The 25,202-nt window shown below is 38.0% G+C and overlaps 1 protein-coding gene across 29 annotated transcripts in view; it reads right to left on the reverse strand.

Annotated features, from left to right (window-relative positions):
• LOC138738811 (rho GTPase-activating protein 6-like) overlaps positions 1-25,202 on the reverse strand; it is a 564,699-nt gene that overhangs the window by 193,279 nt on the left and 346,218 nt on the right. The gene's annotated exons all lie outside the window — the stretch shown is intronic.

Below are 25,202 nucleotides of genomic sequence, written 5' to 3' on the forward strand. Positions count from 1 at the left end.
TGCTTGTCAAGCCTGCTCTGCCATTCATAAAGATCATGGCTGATCTGGCTGCAGACTCAGTACTTAACCACCTTAACCCTTAATTCATTAAAAATCTATTTATCTGTGTCTTAAATATATTCAATGAGGCAGTTTCTGCTGCTTCCCTGGGCAGAGAATTTCACAGATTCACAACTCTCTGGGACAAGCAGTTCTTCCTTACGTCTATCTTAAATCTATTCCCTTGAATCTTGAGGTTTATGTCCCCGAGTTCTAGACTCATCTGCCAGTGAAAACAACTGTCCTGTTCCTATCGTATCAATTCCTTTGGTCATTTTATGTCTCCCAAAGCACCCCCTCATCCTTGTATACTCCAATTAATGTAATTCAGGCTACTCAAACTGTCCTTGCAAATTAACCCCTTAATTTCTGAACTCAAACTGGTGAACCTCCTCCACGACTAAGGAGATCAAAACTACAGGTTCGGCCTCACCTACACAGTTACAGCAGAAACTCACTGTTCTTAAATTCAATCTCTCCAGCAATGAAGGCCAGCATTTCATTTGCTTTCTTGATTACCTACTGCACCTGCAAACTAATCTTTTGGGATTTATGCACAAGTGCTCCCAGGTCACTCTGCACAACAGCCTGCTGCAATTTTTCAGAATTTAAACAATAGTTAGATCTACTAGCAAACAAAGAATTGCTGAGGAACTCAACAGCATCCATAGATAGAAAAGGTCAGTCCACATTTTGGGTGCCTACCATTTATTATAAAGTCCAATCAACCATCTCTCATTCCAATAGTAAATCATAAAAATCTGTAGGCAGCGTGACTGAAGTAAAATCACAAAATGCTGGAGAAGCTCAGTTGGTCAAACAGTGTAGCAAAGGTAAAGATACAGAACCGATGTTCCGGACTTGAGGCCTTCATCAAAGTATGAGAAAATGCCAGAAGGTGTCTCAGCAAAAGAATGGGGGGCGGGGAAGGGGGATGGCAAAAGCAGGAGATGATAGGTACAGAAGGGAGGGAGGGGACAGCAGCAATGAGGGGAAGGAGGGATGGCTGGATGGGTAGAAGAACTGGAAAAACAGGAAAGGGGAGGAGGTTTAGTGGAAGGCAGTAAAGTCGATGCTGATGCCATCTGGGTGGAGAGTGCCCAGGCAGAAAATAAGGTGTTTTCTCCAATTTGCAGGTGGCCTGGATGGGAAGGTGTATAAGGCCACGGAAAGACATGTGAGTGTGACTCAGAATTGAAATGGTTGGCTACTGGGAGGCCTGCTGTTGTTGCAAATGGAGTTGAGATAGGTATCTCTCATTCCAAAGTGGATGACCTCACATACTGATGTTATACTCCAGCTGCCAGATCCATGTCCATTCCTTGCCTTAACCTCTTCATATTGCACTGCAGACTTTCTGTGTCCTCCACACAATTTTCTTTTCCATTCAATTTAGTGTCACCAGCAAACTTTTCTCCTCCAAATCAATAGAGCTCCAATCGCAACACACAAACATTCTCTCTGTATACATTCTCAATATGCATGGTGGCAAGCCATAAGATCATTTTTATAATAGTCATGTCCAGGCAGTCAAAGCTGTACCTCATATTTTAAATTTAGACATATATACAGCATGATAATAGGCTATTTCAGCCCACGAGTCCATCCCACCCATTCACACCTCATTCACCTACACCCCAGTAGGTTTTGAATGGTGGGAGGAAACCGGAGCCCCTGGAGAAAACCCACACAGGCACGAGAAGAACATAAAAACTCCTTACAGACAGTGTGGGACTCGAACCCGGCCCAGTCCCGATCACTGGCACTGAGAGAGACTAGTGGACATCATCATATGCAAGATGGTTGCCCTGTGTGTACGAATGGCAGGAGTGTGGGGAGGGGGGAGTATGCAGGAAAGCATACAGACTCTAACAGAGAACCCCACCCCTCCACTTCTCCTTATCATCTTAGTGCCATTGTCTCCAGCAGGAAAACCTGGAGGGTCTATAGACCTGCTCCCCTGCAATTGGAGGACACTAAACAACTCTCTTGTCGATGATGTCCAGCAGCTTCTCTCGGTTACTTTAACTAGATCCAGGAGCATGCTTCCTGCTCTCTGGAAGAACTAGTGCAACAAGCTGAAGTAATCAGCATACTTCAATAGCTGGAAGAGTGCTGCTAGTTTTCTGTATGTGTGTGTTTAAAACCTGTGTGACTAAGAGCTGAAAGCAACAAAAATCTATTTTTCATCGATGCCTGTTGAAATTAAAACACGCGGAAGCCGGACAAAGCTGATTTTTACAACATGCAATGGAATATCCCATATTTAAATCAGAACATCAACAAACATTATCTCCTGAAACATGAGAAAGAATGACTAAACTAGTCTGTACTGTAAATTATTATATGTTATATGGTTATAGTTAATACTTCTTCACTTTGTGCACGACATTCTTTAATACAGTTTAAAATAGTTCATAGAGCTTATATGTCTAAAGATAAACTAGCTCGTATCTTTCCTAACACAAGCTCTACTTGTGATAGATGCAATACTGATGCTTAGGTCATGTCCCATGTTAGAAAAATTTTGGAAAGATATTTTTAAAAGTAGGTTGTTTACCTACTTCTGTGTATTGTGTTTCAGCTTTTTCTACACTATCAGCTAGAAGAACTATTTTACTTAAATGGAAAGACTCAGATTCTCCTACATTATTTCAATGGCTTTCTCATGTTAGGTCCTTCTTCAATTTAGAAAACAAAAATCAGAAGTCATACTTTAAACTACTAAATTTGAAGAAACATGGAAACCATTTATTAATGACTTTCATGGATATGACAGGCGTTACTCTATGAATTAACTCTTCCTTTCCAGACATAATACAATTCTTGCCATTTTTGTTATCCGTAGGTGTGGATCGGAGCTATATTTTAAACTATTTGACAGATCCTCAGGATAGGACACTCAGTTTTTTTTTGTAGATTAGTTTTTTAAATAAATACTATTATTAATTATTTCTTTAATTATTTCTTTATCTCTGTTTTCTTTGTTAGGAGAATTATTTCTAATATGTCACATTTTCACTCTGGAATTTATATATGATACTTATACTATGTAGACTTGAATATATCATTTTAATTGGGTTATTTCTATTCTCCTTTTGCTGTGTATATTATGAAATGTTAATAAAAAAATTGGAAAAAGAAAGGAATATCCAATATTTAAAAAAAGGACAAGAAGACATGCAACACTATATTATTAATACAGTAATAGTGTTGAGAAACTTCTCATCCAGGAGAAGGAGGGAAGAAAATAAAAGCAAAGATCTGTGCAAGGCAAAAGTGTTTGGTCATGGGGCATTAAAAAAACCTGCTGGAATTGATGGGGGGAGCAGGGTGGGGGGGGGGGGGGTGAGAGTTCAGTTGCTGGGACTGATTAGTGAGCCAAGGAGTCATCGGGGGGCAGGGGACGATATGCAAGGGACACATGCAGCAGGGGTGGATGTAGTGTGTGGAGGGTTGGTATTTGGAACCAAGGGTCAAGTAAGAAACTTAAAGGTCACGTTAATTTTGTATTGGCCACCACATGAAATCAGATCAGAATGGCTGCTTTTTTCATGGCACAGAAGCTGACTTATTCTGCCATTTTGTGGAAGTGTGCAAGTACAGTATTGGCACCTGCAATTTGTGGGCCACATGTGTAAAAATTAATTTTCTGCCAATAAAATGCCTTAAGTGCATTAAGAGTTCCAGCCCACACAGTGATTGACATGTCACTCTCCTGTTTCTTCTCACTGGACCAGTCAAAGTGACAGAGAGTTAAGCAGAACAGAGTTTTCTTTAGGTTCTATAAATGAACCATAATCTTCTGTAATTGAAGATTACCAATCTGTACAAAGGCTCACACACTTTGATGTGCCCTTTACAGAGCATTTAAGTTTGTATTGAACATACCACTGCTTAATTCTAAAGGTCAACACTGGCAGTTCAGCCAAGTTATTTAATTAAAGGAACATTGTTTGGCTCTTAAAGGTGAAGAGTTGACAGATTAGCATATGCTCTGGGAATGCTGAAGTATTACTGGTGGTAGGTGACTGTAACTGATGTGCCAACTATTTATTTTTACTATTGATATTTTTAAAAGTGTCTTGAGAAGTTAACATTGTTTCAGTGTTTGAGGAACTACACCGTCTGCCACGTAGTACAAAATGGGTGGTTTGTTTCAATGCACAGATTCCTGTTTAAGAATGAAATCTCTCTCCATAAAGCTGCATGTCCTTTTCATACATACACGCACTATAAATCTATCCAAACTAATGTCAGTGACTTGTGACAAAGGAGTCAAATTGCCCAATTGCGAGTATGCCTTCTTATGCTTAATGATTCAATTTCTGCAAAGTAAAACATGAAAGTCTGCAGATGCTGCCATTCTAGTAAGAACATAAAAATGCTGGAGGAATTCAGCAGGTCTTGCACCATCCATAAGATGTAAAGAAGCATAACTGATGTTACAGGCTTGAGCGTTCCTTAAGGTATGATACCCAGAAGGGGACCTCAGGCCTGAAACATCAATTATAAATCTTTACCTCCTATAGACGCTATGAGACCTTCCGAGTTCCTCTAACATTTCTGTGTTTTTAATTGATTCACTTTCTACTTCTGGACACCAGCAACTACCATAGATTAATCATTGTGGTTCTCCTCAGGTCGAGTGATAAAATTATTGCACACTCCAGAATCACATAAAACAAAAAACAAAACACATTTTAGGAGCCCATTTTGTAATGAAAGGAGCCAATCTGTATTCAGTGAATTCTCACAAGAAAATGAAGTTATAATAAGCAATGTTAGACTATAAATGCTAATTTCCAATTGCCAATATGTTGGGAGCACTTAAGAGTGATATTTATAATATATATCCCATTGTTTGAGGGAAAAAAAATTACCTGAGGTCACAAGCATTAGTTCGAGACCAATGAAAGTTGACGGTTTAGAGGTGGAAATCAAAGGCACACATTTGGCACAAGTGGCCAAAGATAATTTTCTTCCCAAGTGAGATATTTTATTCATAGGGAATAATAAAATACTTCTCCGGGTTTGGACTTTAAAACAGCTTCCCAAAAATCCTATTCTCTGCCTCAAGGAATTCCTTCTCTTTGAAGAGTCAACGGAAATTCGTTCTCAAGATTAGTGTGCATCGATGTTTAGACTGAGACAAGTCAGACTGAATCAACTGGACTCCCACTAAAAACTGAACCACTGGTGGCAAAGTAGAGGGAGGAATAGAAAAGGGAACAGTTGGATCCAGAGGCAACGCTGATGAATGAGTAAGGAGAGAGCATAATTGTTGAAAATGCTAACAGTTGAATCAATGCTGACAAGGCAATCTGATGCCTGTCAGTATAACATAGCTTGTGTTGAGCTAAAGTTTTTCACAATAAAAGTTAAGATGGACATTCTCATTCTATCACACTTTATGGCAAGTAAATGAGAATAGCGGGTTGGATATGTTCATACTTCACTGCTCTGATATTAACAAACTAAGTCTTTTTTGAACGTGCTGACTTCCATGCACAGCCCAGCAGACACAACAGTGAAAATACTGAGCATTACACACTCTTCCTTGACTTCCTCTTTTATGGATCTCTGTGGGCAAAATGATGCATTTCAGCTATCTCCATTCTTGACCTTTAGGCCTAAACCACTGGCTTTCCTTGATCTTCTGTACATTCACTATTTCTTGTTCAAAACATGCCCTCGTCACGTCATTCTTGATTCTTTTGTGTTTCTCTCCACAGGTTAACATTTTTCAGTCATCATATCTTGCCAATTATTACCACAGTTTCACAAGACTTATCCAATGTTCAGATTAATGCACAGCTGATGACACATTTGTCTAATTCTATACCTGTAAAGTTTTGGTCATGCAAACAAAGTGGTTGCACGAGTGAAGTCTGAACAAATGCACTAACGAAAAGGCAACGATCAGCATTTCAAGGGGTTTTAGTTATTTGGCTGCAAAGAATCCGTGACTAGCAAGTCAAAGTTATCCAATCAACTGTTGACATACCAATCAGGAAGGAAGCTTCAATCCTCTCATTATATTGAAAATATGGATACAATATGATTGAAACATATTAACTTTGGAATTACTCAGAGGTATATAGTTAGATGCAGAGGAGAGTCCATAAACTTGGCAGGGTGTTGCAGGGTGATCAAAGATAGTTTAATACATCAAACAAATTCAGCAGGGTGAATCAAGAGAAATTACATCTGCCAGTAGAAGAAGCTTGAACAGGGGATATCAATATATATGTTAATAATTATATTGCTTGGGAAGAACTTGAAGAAACAGTTTGTCATACATTTGAATTATTTCTGCACAAGTTTGTAGACACCAAGCCAAGTCAGAAATTCAGTTGTGAATTAAATATTTTGGGACAAGGGATCCAACGCAAAGGCAGGCAAATGGAATTAATGTGCAAGTCATCATGATTTATTGAATGGACAAAACACATCTGAGAAGCTGAATAGTCTTTCCTTGGTCCGATAACAGGCAGTTGTTTTCATCACACTGATTGCCGACATGGTATTGGTTTATTTCCATCTGAAAATATTGTTCTTCCAAGAGACTCCATTCCCTTTTTAATACACAGCCAGTGAAGATAGACAATGAGATAGACAACAGACTCGCCAAGGCAAATAGCGCCTTTGGAAGACTACACAAAAGAGTCTGGAAAAACAACCAACTGAAAAACCTCACAAAGATAAGCGTATACAGAGCCGTTGTGATACCCACACTCCTGTTCGGCTCCGAATCATGGGTCCTCTACCGGCACCACCTACGGCTCCTAGAACGCTTCCACCAGCGTTGTCTCCGCTCCATCCTCAACATCCATTGGAGCGCTTACATCCCTAACGTCGAAGTACTCGAGATGGCAGAGGTCGACAGCATCGAGTCCACGCTGCTGAAGATCCAGCTGCGCTGGATGGGTCACGTCTCCAGAATGGAGGACCATCGCCTTCCCAAGATCGTGTTATATGGCGAGCTCTCCACTGGCCACCGTGACAGAGGTGCACCAAAGAAAAGGTACAAGGACTGCCTAAAGAAATCTCTTGGTGCCTGCCACATTGACCACCGCCAGTGGGCTGATAACGCCTCAAACCGTGCATCTTGGCGCCTCACAGTTTGGCGGGCAGCAACCTCCTTTGAAGAAGACCGCAGAGCCTACCTCACTGACAAAAGGCAAAGGAGGAAAAACCCAACACCCAACCCCAACCAACCAATTTTCCCCTGCAACCGCTGCAATCGTGTCTGCCTGTCCCGCATCGGACTTGTCAGCCACAAACGAGCCTGCAGCTGACGTGGACTTTTTACCCCCTCCATAAATCTTCGTCCGCGAAGCCACGCCAAAGAGAAAAAGAGAGTGAAGATAGAGGTTACAATCTTCCTGATCAGTGCAATTCAACTATTATTTCAGTAACTCCTGACAAAGTGCCAAATAAAATACAATATTTTCCATCAGATGTTTGAAGATCCTCAGATTGGACCTTCCAAACCCATGACCTCTATCAGCTGGAAGGACCAACACATGGAATCTCTTCCTGGATGTTGCCCTCCAACTCACACACCATCCTTACCTGGAAGTAAAGCACAACTCTGATTATTCAAAATGGTTGGGACTGGGTCTCTGTCAGATAAATGTATTTTTGGAGTATTAAAATAATGTTTAATTCTCACCAAGAAAATGCTGGCTGCCGCCAATCTCTGACATTTCCCCAGCACGAGATCCACGCTGCCACTGGGAGCCCGAGGTCCCTGGTCAGTCGGCTTCGAAAATGTTTCAGATTAATGAGGATTTATGATTTGTTTCAGATATCCTCATTTATCCAAAATTAATTTTTTTTGGATAAATGAGGATTTTGGAGAATCCGATTTCAGATAATCGGAATTGTACTGTATAATCACCATCACTGGGTCCAAATCCTGAAACTTTTGGCCCATCAGCATTGTTGGTGTTCCTGTACCTCAAGGACTGCAGAGGCTCAAGACCACTACCTGCTCATAGGCAATTAGGAATGAGGAATTAAATATTGGCTCAGCCTGAAGCCCACATCCCTAGAATTAATTAAAAAATAATCTTATCCAAAAAAATATGGGAGATTAAAAATACATCTTGTCTCATGATATGTGATCTCCACTTAGCTGTTATTGACAGATAACCGTTTATGTTTTTATGCTACTTTCTTTCAAATCCTCTTTCATGGTGTATTAAGACTATGGTTTGGACCAAAATTAAACCAATATGTGGGATGATTTCCTCTGTGTACTATATGTAGCCAAGTCACAGCATTCTTTGCCACAGGTTTCAACCATGCAGAACACACAGGAAATCTTTTATACTGAATGTAAAAACTTTCAGAGGATTGGTCCAAAGAATGCACTGGTTGATCACTGGCAAAGTAGCCCTGTCATTTTAGGCCCAGGTCCTCAATTAAATTAAAAATTTCAGTGACAAGGCTTCAAAGAGCTTATTTTGTCTCAAGATCAGGTGAAATAAATTAGGAGAATTTCTGATCTTGGAAAGGTCCTTTCATGATGGGGTTGGTTTAATTTGATGTGCTCTTCACAAAAATAATTGAAGTCTTCAATTGATGAGAATTTCCAACCTGAAACGTTCTCTTTCTCCCTCTGATGCCACGCAACCTGCTGGGTTCCTCCAGCAGATTGATTTTTGCTTCAGATTTCAGCATCTGCATTCTCAAGCATCTCCACAAAAATATTTTATCTTTACTTTTGGAAAAGTCAGATAATCCATGCTGGGGAAAATAAAAAGCTCGTGGTGTGGGAGGTAACAGTGGCATGGATAGAAGATTGCCTGGTTGACAGAAAACACAAAGTGAGCATGTGGGTTGTTTCCTGGTCACGACAAGATCCAATGAGAGATGAGCCACAAATATTGGAGCTGGGGCCTCTACTATATTTTTAGCAGGCACTGAAAGAGTGGTTGCAAAAACTTACCGGAAGTACAAAAATAGGTAGTTGTTAGAAGATCATAAAGAGACTGAAGAGGGATTGAGGCAGGTCAAGTGAATGGGCAAAGACTTGGCAAATGAAGCATAATGTGAAAGATTGTGAAACTGTTGATTTTGCCAGGAAAAATTAAAAAGGCATTTTATCTAAATGGTGAAAGATTTCAGAGCTCCAAGACACGGAGCAATTTATATATCACTCCTAAAATGGGCAGTTTGTCTTATGAGGAAACATTAGGCAAGCTACATGTGTATCCACTGGAATTTTGAAGAGAGAGAGATGAGTTGATCAAAGCGCACAAGATACTGGGGTGTCATTTTTCAAAAATAAGGGATTTCCCCACTTAAAGCAAAGATTATTTTTTTCCCCCTCAGTGGGGTGTGCATCATTGGAAGTAGTTATTTTTTAGGGGGGGGAGATCAATTTTTGATAACCAAGAGGGTAACAGGTTAATTGGAATAGATAGGCGTGTAGAATTACTTTTTCAGTTAGATCAGCCATTAGCTTATTGAAAGGTGGAGCTTTCTTGAGGAACTGAGGAGTCCAGTTCTACTCCCAATTCCCAAGAGATTTGGTTAATCATAGCTTTCATGACCTTGTCAGTTTTATTTCGTGACATAATGTTCACCAATATTTACTAATAATTCTTTACAAAATGTTGCTTTAGTGCTTCTTTTCCAATGTTGTACAGTTTCTATCCCATTCTTTCCAATCTTAAACCCTCTCACTCATGTTACAGAAGTATTGTGCACAAGTAATATCAAGTTTCCATTCCATTTACCAATTCTATGGTCAACTGTTCATGGCATTTTATTGAGAGAGATGTACCACTTACAGCAATTTCTTGAAATACCTGCTTTAGGCAGATAACAAGGATGGAGTTACTGATGAAGCTTTAATGATGACAACCAACATTCAGCCAATAGCAGTGGCTGATACAAGGATCCATCAAAAGCTGTACAGCATGGTACACAGATATAATAATATATATTGCTTTCCCTTTAAAAATAAAAAAATCCATTCAAATCATCAACTATATGCATGTGTAAATAGTTAACCTGATATAATTTATCATAGCTATAATCGTAGAGCTTATTATTCACAGATGTGTGCGCATACAACAGTTCATACATTTAACCAAATGTAAATTTACTCATCTCTTTAATTGGCTGGACTACAAACTCTTCAATATACAGTAAACTTTACATCTCCATGAAACCTATTATAAATCAAATATATCACATCAATAAATAAGCTTCATACACAACTTATCTTGCATTCCTTCCAACAAACTTAATCTAAACTATCAACTTACATAATCATATATACATTGTAAAATATATTTTGCAAAGAACAATTGTAACACTAACCTTAACAAAGGATAATAATAATTGTAATTGTCATGATTAAATGTCTTCAGTTTAATACAAAATACCTCAAAGCCAACGTATTATTTTCTTACATCAGTTTGTCTTTGTGCATCTGCTCCCACAGTGTCTTGGAATTTGACATCAAATCTTATATTTATCCTGCTGCCTCTGTAAAGTTAGAAAGTCATCATGTTGGTCTTTCCCACTCCGAATTGTTTCCTATACTGACAATTCAGCTTCTCTTGCCAAACTTTGGCTACATATATCATGGAACTGAGAAAGACTCCAGGGAGGATATAGACAAGCTCACTGAATGAGCAAGTACTCACTCGGCATGTGGAAAATATGAAATCATCAACTTTGATCGTCAAAAAATGAAAAACGGTCTATATTTGAATGGTAAGAGATTGAGACACGTTGATGTTTTGAAGGGATCTTATAAATTAATCACTGGAAATTAGCACAGAAATAACATGACATTATATAATAAATAACCATGACACTAGGAAGACCAACAGAATTTTCCTTGTTTAATTGCTTGCACATCACAATACATTCCTCCTCCAAGCCACCCAGTTCAATATGAGGTTAATTCAATCCATTCCATAACTCCAAGAACAAAAGAAATTCTGTGCACATCCAAGACTTGGGCACTTTCATCCCACCACTAAATTGAAAGGGGCTTGCTACAGCACCCTGTGCTGAATATCTGTTCTTCTACCTTATTGTACTATCCCTGCAATGCCACAGGCATTATCCTGGCACTCTGACATACTGCTTATCTCTTAGTGTCCAAACGAATTATTCCCTGAAATTTGCTCTGAAAGTGTTAAATTGCTACTCTAAATTTAAATTGCTCAAAACATTGGGACGTTCCACTTCTCTGGATCATATCATGTTCTATTCCACACTTTGTCTTTCCACTTGTTACTGCTTCCACAGGTGTTTCAGTAATAGATTTCTTCTGCACAAATATCATTTTGCCATTGCACGGCAGTATTTGCTTTACTTATTGCCAACAGCAAAGTTAACATGTCCCATATACCTGACTGGCAATCCACCTCTCTTATAACTTGAAGAGTCCCTCTTGCTCAACACCATTTACATCACCCGAACCAAAAGCGTTTGAGCTATTTCCAAAATACATTTTTAGCCCCATAATAGACTAATATAGAGCATCTAACATTCAATTAACAGCATTGTTAAAGGGATTAAAAGAATAGAAAATTGTTTTTCAGGAAGTAGATTCTTATCCTTTGAACAAATGAGAGATAAGTACAATATAACTGGAGATACAGCGCTGGCATATTACCAACTGAGATCCTACTTGAAAGATAAATTAGGAAACAACTTGAGTTTACCAGAGGGAAGTAACCTTGAATATGTGATTACAGATACAATGTTAATCAAAAGATTTATAAAAAATATGTATATTAAACTGCAAGAAAAGGAGAATGAGGAAACAAATGGTAAAACTAAACAAAAATGGGAACAAGATTTAAATATAAAGATAAAAAAGGAAACATGGGAGAAGTTATGCTCTGGAACGATGAGAAATACAATAAATACGAGGCTGCGTATGATACAATATAATTGGTTACACAGACTAAACATTACACCGCAAAAGTTAAATAAATGGGACCCAACAGTATCTGATAGATGTTTTCGATGTAAAAAAGAAAGGGGAACAACAATTCATGCAATCTGGACATGTGAGAGAGTAGAAAAATTTTGGGATGATCTCAATCAGATATTAAATAAAATAACAGAAAACAATATACCAAAGAATCCAGAGATCTTTCTCCTAAGTAACATAAAAAATAAAGAATTTGGAATTGACTTGGAAGATGCACAAAAAAGATTTGTCAAGATAGCCCTAGCCGTAGCAAAAAAATGTATTATGTCAACCTGGAAATTGGAAGATAATTTGAAAATACAACAATGGTATATAGAAATGAATAAATGTATTCCATTAGAAAAAATAACATATAGTTTAAGAAATAATATTGAAATATTCGAACAAGTATGGGAGCCTTACATTAAATACAATAGCGAAAACCTACCGGGAACAAACATTACCTAAGTTGATGGAAGGAGAAGAAAAGAAAAGAATGGACTCAGTAGAATTTCTGGTGTATTTCTGTTGAATGACAACATTGTCTAACTGAATTAATGCAACCTAGATTGTATACCTAAAATGGATGAGAGGGGGGGGGTGGGGGGGTGGCTTGGGAGGAGGGAGGGGGGAGGGAGAAAAAGTCACTGTAAATGTGTGGAAAAGGAAAAGTGTATATCATGGCTATTGTGATTTATGGTGTGAAAAATAAAAAATTTAAAAAAAAAAAAAAAATTGCAGGAAGACTTAGAACATTGGAAAGAATTACCACTAACACTGATAGGGAGGGTAAATTGCATGAAAATGAATGTCTTCCCAAGGATACAATACTTATTTCAATCATTACCAATTCCCTTAACAGAGAAATTCTTTAATGAACTAAAGGGAATAATAAGGAAATTTTTATGGAAAGGGGTGGAAACCAAGGATAGCATTAGATAAGTTAACAGAGAGGTACGACCAAGGTGGTTTTCAGTTACCAAAGTTTAAAAATTATTATAGAGCAGCACAATTAAGGTATTTATCAGATTTTTATCAGACAAGGGAAAAACCGGATTGGACTAAGATAGAGCTAGATAAATTAGGGGAGAAGGTACCAGAACATATACTTTATAAGTGTGATGAAAAGCTGATACGATATAAAAGCTCACCAGTATTGCATCAATTACTCAATATATGGAAGAAGATCCACTTAGAAAGGAGAAAAAAAACAAATGACCAAATACCAAAATTATTATTGACGCAAATTCCGCTAATCCCTTTTTACAATACATAATCTTTCCTTTAGAGAATGGGAGAGAAAAGGAATTAAAAGAATAGAAAATTGTTTTTTGGAAAATAATTTATTAACATTTGAACAAATGAAGTACAAATATGGAATAACTCATGGTATAATGTTTGCATACCATCTTAAAGGATAAATTGGGAAACAGACTGATATTACCAGAAGGAAGCAGCTTTGAATGTGTGATTACAGGCACAATGATAATAAAAAGATTTATAACAAACATGTACATCAAGCTGCAAGAGAAGGAAAATGATGAAATAAGCTATAAACCCAAACAAAAGTAGGAAAAAGATTTAAACATGGGTAAAAAATGAAACATGGGAAAAGTTATGTTCTGGAATTATGAAGAATATAATAAACACAAGGTTATGCATGATACAGTATAATTGGTTACACAGGTTATATATCACGCCCCAAAATTTAAAAAAAATGGGATCCAACATTATCAGATAGATGTTTTCGCTGTAAGAAGGAAACGGGAACAACAGTACATGCAATTTGGGCATGTGAGAAAGTGGAAAAGTTTTGGGAAGGTCTAAATCAGGTATTAAATAAAATCACAAAAAACAACATACCTAGAGGTCTTTCTTCTAAGTAATATAAGAAGTAGGGAATTAGGCCTCAAACTGGATGAAGCGCAAAAAAGATTTATTATGATAGCCTTAGCTGTAGCAAAAAAATATATAATATCAACTTGGAAATCAGAAGAGAGACCGAGAGTACAGCAATGGTACATGGAAATGAATAAATGTATTCCATTGGAAAAAATAACATATAATTTAAAAAATAAAGTCACATTATTTGAACAAATTTGGGAGCCGTACGTCGAACATAACAGAGAGGGCTTGCCTCGGACCTCCACCCCCTAGAATGATAAGAAGACAAAATGATTTGATCCAGTGTGTAAAAGTAAATGACACATTTTTCTTGTTTATTTTCATTGTGTGATGACATTGGTTAATGGTTTTATTGTACTGTATATGTTGAATGTTTATTGGTTTTGGAGGGGGTGGGAAGGGGGGAGGGAAGGTAGGGGGGAGAAAAGGGGAGGAAATGCTACTGTGTATATTTAAGAGGGAAAAGTTTGTATGTATTTTGTTTAATATGGTTCACAGTGTGAAAAATAAAAAAATGATAATAAAATAAAGAATACACACAGACATATCACAAATGGTAAGTAAATAGCAAAGAGCTTCATCTGTGTGTCACAGAATCATTAATTTTCAATATTGATTAGGCTGACTAGATGATCTAGCAGTTAATTAGGGGAATTCTAGTAGCACTGAGTCTTTGCCTACTATTTTTGTGAAGTGCCCTCATTCTTATATTTTCATAGAACCTATAGAGTAAAACACCCATTATCCTGAATTCAAGTAACTGGCAACATCAAGCAAGTAGCAAAAAAAAAATGCAGAAAATAAATAGGTAAAAAATACAAAAGTTTCAAATTTATGCACCTCACCATTAGTTTGTCAATCATGCAACACGCAATCTCAAGCAACCAAAAAGTTCACTTATCTGGCATCTACCCATCCCCTAGATAACGGGGGTTTGAATACAGTAAACCCCAGATACCGGACGGGTTTACTGTATTTAATTATCAAAGACAGTTGTGAATTTTGACCCTTTCCTTGAATAAAACTTTCAATCCTGGCATTGACTTTTATAGAAGGGAAGGAATGAGGTGACCTTACAATATTGTTGCACACTTTGTAATGGATCTGTGTTAATATTAATATTTATGTTGATGTTAAATTGATATTACTCTTAAAAAGGGGAATACAGAAAAAGTGGATTTTGAAATTTCAAAAGGGAGACCACTTTCCAACTGCTCTTTTGAAAATAAAGAGTTCATCCTTATCGTGGAAGAAAACTGAAGACATAAGACAGAAGATTTGAAAATTAACATCCTGGAAAGACGGGACTGCTCTTTTAAGAAAAGAAATGCAGGCTCATTTGTCCCCAGAAGATGGTCACTCCTGTTTGAAGAATATCTTTCTGAAAGACAGCTCATCAATAGACTTGTGGGTTTAAAGAGATCTGAAAATGTAATGTTAAAAGTGTTTCATAATTATTTCTGAACTGTGATTTAAAAGAATTCTGAAGTCAACAAGACATTTGAAACTAGACTTTAAAATTGACTCTGTCAGAATCATAGCGGGGTTAAATTTAGAGTTAAGTTTAGAGATAAGTAAGAAATGTTATGTTATTAATAAAAACTATTATTTTGAATTTATCATTGTCTGGTGAATTTTCCACTGCTGTTCCTTTGTTAGCACTAATAAGGTTTGTTAGTTTGTAACAAAATGTGGATTGATTTTTAAATCAGCTTTTCAAAATCCAATCCTCCATAATGATGACATTGGTTTTGGGTTGTACACTTGGCTACACAGGATGTGAAGACCTCTGTACTAAAACAACTCTGTAGCTCTAAATTAGCACTGAAACTTTGTAAACACTTCAATGTCATTATTTGGGGGAAAGAAGTCTGACAGTATTAACTATCGAATACTCCAATGAGTTCTGTGCTTAGTCGAAGCTACATACCATTCCGACGTGGGTAAGGATTGTCTCTTTCAAGGTTGTTGGGACAAAACCTTAGAACCCTCCAGCAAAGCACACAGTGTGCAATGGTTCTATATCTTCAATAGGGGGAGCTAACATCAAATTTAGTATGTCAACTACTTGTTGCCACCTTTTCCACAAGTGTTAATCTGCACCTGTTACCACACAATGTTATTTCAGGACAACAGTAAGATCTGTAAAGAAAACTCCAAGCATCACGGAGAATTCCTTCGCCCACCTGCTGTGATCTGGGTTATCCTCTGCTAACTCAGGACAGCTTGAAGCGAAGATTCCAGAAAGGCTTTTGCAAACCTTTTGAGATACACCTTTAAACACCAATGTCGATGATTCTCCAAGATTTGAGGGATGTAAAAACATAGCTAAGGCAACAAAATACGTATAATTGCACCTAGACCACCAGCAAAAAAATTCTCTTTCTTTTTCTACAAGTGGTTTTGATTTAGCTTCTTAAAAATGGTGACTTTTTTCCGGGCTTACTTGACCAAACCTTGACTACATGAGAAATGTTCAATCATGAAAGCCTCTAATTAAAATCCAACATTTCTTCAATGTATTTATTTAATTACATCTAAAAAAATCTTATGATGTGTTTGTTGGAATTAAACTTTTGCAACATGAATGAGCAAATTATACAGATTATAAATTGGTAGTTTTGATGTCATTACTTCAGGCATTAATTGTTTTCAGAGTGAAGTAATGGCACCAATGCCTTGTCAGGAGCAAATGCTGGATGAACAAAGAGAGCCACATCAAAGGGCTTATTCTCTCTACTCCATCTCCCCTTCAAATGCTTCTATTAAAAACAAATTACCAAGATTTGCTGTTTTTGTGAATGTTTTCTAAGCTAAACTGCACCCTCACTTTAATATTCGTCACCATTCTCGATAATGTTCCAGCTTACTATCAAATAACATGAATTTAATTTGGGTAGAGTCAAGTTTTAAATGAATGTAGTAAGACTAATACATTGCTACATTCATCAACAAATTTCATTTCAGAAATTCCATTCCAGCATTCCTTTTGCAGGAATATATACAGTAGTTTCATTCAAACACACCTTCTTGGGTCAATGTTGAGCTTCATTGGAAAAGCATAGGAGGCCAAAGGCAAGGAGGGAGTTGTGAGAATAATAACACATGTTCACCAGGTCATTTTCGGTGAACTAAATGCCGATAAAGCTTCATGATTTGAAACTGGATTTCATGCATATTCACTAAGTTCAGAAGTTGAATTCTGCATTTGACATTAACGACCAATCACTGAATTGGTCTTTTGCTAATTGCTATGCAAAAATATAACCTGCAAAGTTCCCACCTGCAGATGCTGGCAGATTAGTCTGCTGCCATGCCATTTCCTCTAGGAATTATGGAAAATGGCGCCATGCTTTCAGGAACTCTCCCAAAGGCAGGAGAGAGAGAACACTGGCCTTCCGTGTGGGTGGCAACACCTTCCCCGAAGTTGTTGTGGCAGAGGGAACTCCATGCTGTTAGTGATCCGTGTCTCTGCAAAGCACAGGCTCTTTATTCAGCCAGAAATCAAAGCGTCTCTGAGCTGTGCGCTGCTTTGAAAGTCGGCAACAAGCACTAACAAATAGGCACAGCATTAAAACCTCAGGCAGCCAGCAAACCACTGATATACCAGACAGGCACTTTACTCCAGTCTCCAGTCTCCATGTCAACACTATAGAGTATCCTCCTTGTTTTATTGTGACATATAAATAAACATAATAGTTACATATTTACATATTTTTTTGTTTAAATTTAGACATACAGGCCCTTCCAGTCCATGCATCTGTCCCTCCCAAATACCCCAATTAACCTATAACCCCAGTACATTTTTGAAAGGTGGAGGAAACCCACATGGACCTGGGGAGAATGTACAAACTCCTTACAGAGAGTGCTTGATAAGGCTGGTGTTGTAGTAGTGCTGCACTAACCATTATGCAAACTCTGCCACCCAATTATTGGCAAGAAGATAACTATTGAGCAGATTGTTGATGCTGAACGCTGTGAGAAAAACCATCAGCCATGCCAATGTGAGTAATATTGCCTTGTTCATAGAGGCAAACAACATGGAAATAGGCCCTTCAGATCACTGAGTTCACCAACTGTCAAGTACCCATTTACATTAAGCTGACACTAATCCATTTTTATTCTCAACACATTCCCATCAACACCCCCCCCAAATCTGACAACTCACGTATACACTACAGAATGTGCAATTTACAGTGGCCATTTTACTCACCAGTCAGCGTGTCTTTGGGATGTGGTAGGAAATTGGAACACTTGGATGAAATCCATGTGGTCACAAGGAGAACATGCAAACTCCACACAGACAGACGTGATGGTCAAGATTGAATCCAGGCCACTGTTGCTGTGAGGCAGCAACTCTTATCAGCTGTGCCTGGGTTGAGTCTTCTTAAAAAGTGAAACTTCTATGGGAAATAGTCACTATGTTGCAACATGCACAAAATGGCTTTTATACTTGTAAAACAGGCTTCGGTCACCAAGTTCAACAATGTGAGCTAGGACTCACTTTCTCTGCATGTTTACCATCAGATCTTAATTGCAGTGCACCAATTAAATGCCTGGAAACTGAATGGCACCAGGCAATAAAAAAAATGAACTGAACAATCATCTATCTTTCATTTGTTTTGCCTACCTTTAATTTTTTTTTCCAATATCATCCATGTTGCTGAATCCTGCATCTTAATGCTAGATTTAAAAGAGATCAAAACTGCAAGTAAGTCAAAGTCAGGATCTTCCACTGGAATGAAAAATGAGCTACTTTAAATAAATCAGATACCCATCTTCACTGAAGATACAGATGTGGATAGTTTTACTGCTATGATTTCTATGACAACCACATCCATCAGGCAGGATCCATCTACCTGTCATGTGCCTGCCAATATATTCCATGCGTTGCTCAGGAACAACAGGTCTTTGCTAACATTAACTTTCACAACCAAGTAAGATTCCAACATGTGCAACTAAAAGCAATCAAACAAGCAATGCAGCATTTTGCTTCGAATTTATTGAATATTTAGTTCACAAGAATTTTTGTCTGCTAAAACATTACAAGTAAACTCAAGGCTGAAGTTGTAACAAGAATTGATGCTTCCTGATCTTGGACTCTGGTTGTTGTGATCTGAAGTAAACATGCTGGAAGCTATTTCAGCAACATTTATTCAGCGGTCCTCTGCATCTGAATGACTAACTGCATGGTAGCTAGTATAATGGCCTAGGTTGCTGTTTGTTTGGAAATATTTTCCATTATGCACGACTAAAAGTGAGACACACAATGTTGCTATTGATGCAGTGAGACGTTTGTGGTATATTACAGTGTCTGTAGGTGATAGAAGAGTACCAAAGAATGAACTGATTTGGCTCATCTAATCCATTCCATTCATAGACCTCGTTCCTCTCAGGGTTACCTATCCCAATTGTCTATCAATTTCTTACTTTTATAACATAAAATGAAATTGAAATGGGTCTATCACCTATTTATAATGCAGAGAAATCACTGTGTGAAATTTTAAGCCTTGACTGCTTTTGCTCTTAATTAGTTGGAGAAGCGACAGACTATCACTGTCAGAGTTTGGCCAATTAGTTCAGACAATGGCATAGGTTTGGGGCCATAGCTGATCAAATTTAGCCATTCACTGTATATTTTCATCTTGTCATAATTGATAGGAGGAAGATGAATTTCACAGAAGGAATAAGAGATAAGAAATAGGAACGGAAGAAAATCAAAAACCCCACCACTGAATAACATTGCCTGATAGCCCCTTCACTGCCTGAATCTTCAACTTTCCTATAATCCAAAAATCCACCCATCTCGGCCTCAAATCTATTAAATGATATAAATACAGAAATGAGAAAAGCTTTACTTTATTCATTCTTATTTGTCAAGGCAGCATTGATTCCAAATATTGAATCGTCAATTGCTGGAGAAACTCAACGAGCCAAGCAGCATCCGATGGGAATCCTGATGAAAGAGCTCTGGCTCGAAACGTCGACTATTCTTTTTCTCCCACTGATACTGTTTGACCCACTGAATGGCTTCAGAGTCCAGCTTCTACAGTCTCTGGTGTGCCTCCATTGAATCATAGTTGCTGATTTTGACCTGCAAGACCAATGTTTTTCCTGTAGATGCTGTCTGACCTTGAACATTTCTGGCATTTTTTTGTCACTATTGTTAGGAATGGGTTCAGTGCTTTGAATGAAATATTGAATTTTACATTCATTCTTTTGCTTTGATCGCCATCAGCATTTGAAAAATAAATGCAAGGTCATGAATTATTGAATTTTTCACACTTCAATAAAAAAAATGGAATGGCATCCATGATTATCCACACATCTCCATGCTATAGAAACCCTTTTACCAATGTTGCAAGATCAGCAAGTGTGGACACAAGGTCAGACCTGGCAAAATTGCAACAGTTTAAACAAATAAATGTTTGACTACATAAATGTCCAACTGTATGACAAATAAGAAGTTGAAAATAAATTCATTAAGTAATTGTTGTAAGGCTAAATAAACCAGTTAAGAGTTTGATTAAATAAGTAAGAATGATGAATCGATAAACATTTCTTAATTTTAAATAAATAAATGACTGAATGAGCAATCAACTACTGTAAATAAATAAATCGATGAACAAACATATTCCAACTCAGTTCCGTCTTTCATCTATCAGTCTGAGTTTCACTGTTACCTCTCTTACTTCGAATTTTGGACATTTGGTAGTGTTAGGACAGACTAAATCTCATAATTAGTCTATGTTTCCAGATTTGGTGACAATATGTTGGACAAATTGGACTCAGTCACCATTTCCCCACCCACAATTCCCAGTCATCTAGAAACTGCCCTCCCTGCTGGAATCCCAGCAGTGCTCATGCACCACTGTTGGCTCCCTGGGGGGCGAAGAAGGAAAATTCAAGGATGCCACCAATAGTTGGTCTCCAGGTATAAAGCCAGCCTCAATGTTGATTAAAAGCTAAGAATACTAAAGGCTGTGGAAGTGCAAAGAGGGGATATATCATGAAATATCCCAGATAGGCTCAGAAAATAACCAAAAGCTACTGGGGTACAAAACTATTCAGAGCACATATAACTTCACAATTGGACAACTGAGTTATTTTGGATTCCACATCTTGCCAGGATACAGTAGTAATGAAAACATGCAGCAAAGATTTACACTATTGCAATGTTGGGGTTCACGGTTAAATTAGGTGCAGAGATTCTCTGAACAAATTGTTCTCTGGAATCTGAAAGAAAATTTGAGTGAGGCCATATTATTCAGAGAGCTGATAAGAGAGATAAAAATTTTACCTGCTGGCTGACAAGTTTAACATTGGAATACACATCTAAAAAAATCAGGGCCTGGGATTCAGGAGTAAAGTAAAGTTAGGAAACACAACTAAACACAAATTTTACAGAAAGCACCTGCTCCACAGAGACCCTTGGGTCATGTCCTGGAAGCCTGCACACATCAACTCTCAGACAGATTCACAGTTATATTTAATCTCTCTCAACAGGCTCCAGATCCTTTGTTTCAAGAAGGCCAGTACGTATCACTACCGAAGAAAAGTCCAACAGGTCTAATGGCTCTACATCCACCATCATGAAGTGTTTTAAGAGGGTGGTCAGGATTCATGTCAACTCAAGTTCCACAGTCAGCCTTGACCTATTTCAATCTGCCAAAGCAGGTCCATGGTTAACATCATTTTCCTGGCTCTCCACTTGGCCCTGAAACATCTGAACACCAAGGACACTCATGTTAGACTACTGTTCATACACTGCAGTTTAACCATCAATATCACAGTTCCCAGTTACCACGCTGGGATCTAGGCATCAGTGCTCACCCTCTGCAACTAATCCATAACCTTCTGTTCTACAGACCACAATCAGTGAATATACAGTATGTCATCAACGAATTACCAAATTTTTCTTTGACCTTTGGAACTTGGTTTCATATTCAATATTAATACACAAATTTCTATTCGCTATATGGAGTCTACATAAAATGAAATTAAGAATCTGCACAATTCCTAATGGGCACCAATCCACACCACAAAAGTCATTCATACTTTAAGATTAATTGGATATTCTCACTCATACTGTTGACAAGGATGAATGGTTTCAGAAATATCCACTGGTATCGAGCATTACAGTCAGTAATGTAAACCACCAAAAATAAAATCATACTCTTAGAGAAGTACAATTCAGTTTCTGTCTGAGAAGGTCTATCATCTTGGTCATTATTCCATAACACGGTCTATAATAAAAGAAACCATTGATAGTTAAAACCAATTTATTCATTATGGTCTGCTACAACTGATCTTGTTTCATTTTATCACTGGCTGTGATTGCACTAAACTACTGAAATACTGGATAAAATAATGAGCCTACAAGGATAATATCTCAGAACTTCAAATGCCAGGAATTCTAGGAGAGAATTGCAGTGATTATTGTATGCTCACTAAGTCGTTGACCTGATTGAAATTAGTTCACGGACTTCATTGTCACGAAACCAAAAAGTTGCAAATGCTTTTCAGCTGCCCTGATAGCTCAAGAACTTCAGGTTGCCTGAGGTGGGAGATGATGCACTGACATTGAAACTGTCAGATTGGCTTCATAGTTGTGCATCCTACCATGAATAGTTGTTGTTTTTTGTACTGCTGGAATCTTGGAGTGTTTGTTAAAGTATGCCTCTCTTGATCTTTCCATGTTACTTGAACATATAGCAGTTACATCATAGTCTGCAGTACTGATCTGCTTCTCCATATTTGCAAGGATTTTTGAGCAGCTATCAAGTGCATTCTGACTCAGAATTTGGCCTGAATTCTCCAATTGCTGGGTCCAATATGATTGATGAACAAAGCATGAAGCTCTTAAATGGCATCACACTATTTGTGGTCATCTGCACAGCCTTGGTCTTCAACCTATCACACGCATTCCCTCCCCCTCCATGCCACTTAAAAATAAGATTACTTTCTGCTTTCCACCTCTATTGGAAGGTAATTGGCCTGACACATTCATTCTGTTTTCTCACATTTATCTGTTTATATTCAAGAACATACTTGCACACTTTTTTTCTCTCCCCACTGATCTTTCTGTGGGATGCAGGGCAAAGTTGTGCCTTTTGGGTGAGAAAGTGAGGGAGTGGATGAGAGAGTGACAGAATGAATGTGTGTGAATGCAAAAGTGAGTGAGTGAGACTGAGTGAGTGGTTGAATGAAAGAGTGAGAGTGGGTGAGTGAATGAGAGTGAGAGAGTGGGTGAGTGAATGAGAGTGAGAGAGTGGGTGAGTGAATGAGAGTGAGAGAGTGGGTGAGTGAATGAGAGAGAGTGGGTGAGTGAATGAGAGTGAGAGTGGGTGAGTGAGTGAGAGAGTGGGTGAGTGAGTGAGAGAGTGGGTGAGTGAATGAGAGTGAGAGTGGATGAATGAATGAGAGGGGGTGAGTGAATGAGAGAGAGTGGGTGAGTGAATGAGAGTGAGAGTGGGAGAGTGTGAGTGAGAGAGAGTGGGTGAGTGAATGAGAGAGAGTAGGTGAGTGAATGAGAGAGAGTGGGTGAGTGAATGATTTTTGCTCTTGTTTTCTAAGGTAATCAGAATTTTGCTTTACCCCTCATATCAGTTTTTCTACAAATCACATAGTTCTCCCCATGCTCATTGTCCAGAGAGTGGACATTATATTTTTCCTTTAATTGGTACCAAAATTAAGAATTTGCTCAGCCCAGGACCCGCTCCTGCATCAGAGATCTATAGCTCGATTCCTGACAATCAGAGTTAAAATTCTACCTATGAAGATTTTATAATTTTACTTCAGTATTGTTAAAATGTTGAAAATAAGTATCTATTATCAATACGAGATGTCTAAATGTCATAACAGTCAAAGAGGAAATGACATCCTTACCGACTTTTACTCTACTGGGACTTCACTACTGAAAGCAAGGAGGTGCTTACTCCTACAACACCCAGTCTTAAAACTCTGCTGCTGGTAACAAACACTGTTCTGTTTAGGGACAAAATTGATGTCCAAACATAGAGCAGATGAGAGTATTACAGAATGGTTACTGAAAAACTAGGCTGTTTTGGACCTGATCACATTTATGCATAGGTGCTGAAGGAATTAGTGATAGGACCTGAGGGTTAAGATTAGTTACTTCAGAGAAACATAGGCATTCGTCTGGGAGGATACGATTTCAATCTTTTATAATGATTCAAGATAATCCTGCCTCAGTTTTTTGAAAGGGAATTAAGGATGAGAGGTTTATATTAAATGCAAAGAAATATTCCCTTTCCTGAACTTTTTTGCTCCTCTGGCTACACTATGGTGTACAATTTGTTAAGAGTGACATTTGCAATTATTTAGAGAAAGTGGTCAGCATTGCCAATATGATGAGTCCAGAGCAACCACAGCCACCACAACTTGTTCCATTGCCTTAGGGAGTTGGAATGAAGCTTTCCAGACATTTTCATGCAATCCCCAATTTTTCAAACAATGCAACCAGGTTGTGGAGACTAATGTGCAGGACTTTAATGAAGCAGCTGAATTACCTTTTCCCTTTACATTCCAAGAATTTAGCTCAAAGGAGAAGTTGTATGAGATTAAATCACTCCAGATATTTCAGGTTGATATGAAGCCAGAATTGTTTTTAACAAATACAATGTGTTGGTAGATTGGTTCATGATAAGAACATGTTCAAAGGGGTGGGGGAAATCACATCATTAGATCCTTGAAGCACTTGGCCTGCAGTTGGAACTGAACTAACAAGCTTTTAAAGAATATAACCTAGTGTACAGCCAGAGTGGGACATTAGAATGCATCTTGCTTCCAATTTTCATTCATTCATTCAAGCCCAAAAGGAGAGACCATGTTTGAATGCCATTTTCCCATGGGTAACTTCATAGCCCCATTCTATAATATGAATTTTAAAATGTATCTCTCCTTTAGCAAAAGTTTTGACGCCACTTAATGGAAATGATTTGGAAGAGGGAGTACTCCATCAATACGCCTGCAGCACACAACAGAAAGACTGACATTTATGATAACTTGGTGATTTGGATGGCTGCAAGGTGCTGATTTATCTAACGCTGACGGTTCAATTCCCCTATTTCGGAGTTTGCAAAACAACATTCCTAGAAAAGTGAGTCAGACACTCAAAATGATATATTATCCTTTGAGGAGGCTTTGGTCATCAGTGATTGTTTTTGTTGTTTATTTGGAGGTGATGATGTGGTACATTCCAAGTGCTTTAGAAATGGAGATGGAAGAGGATGAATAGGGTGGAGAGGTAGGTGCTGGTGAGGAAATGTATAAAATTCAT

Source organism: Narcine bancroftii, chromosome 7, assembly GCF_036971445.1.
Source record: "Narcine bancroftii isolate sNarBan1 chromosome 7, sNarBan1.hap1, whole genome shotgun sequence".
Taxonomy (NCBI): Eukaryota; Metazoa; Chordata; class Chondrichthyes; order Torpediniformes; family Narcinidae; genus Narcine; species Narcine bancroftii.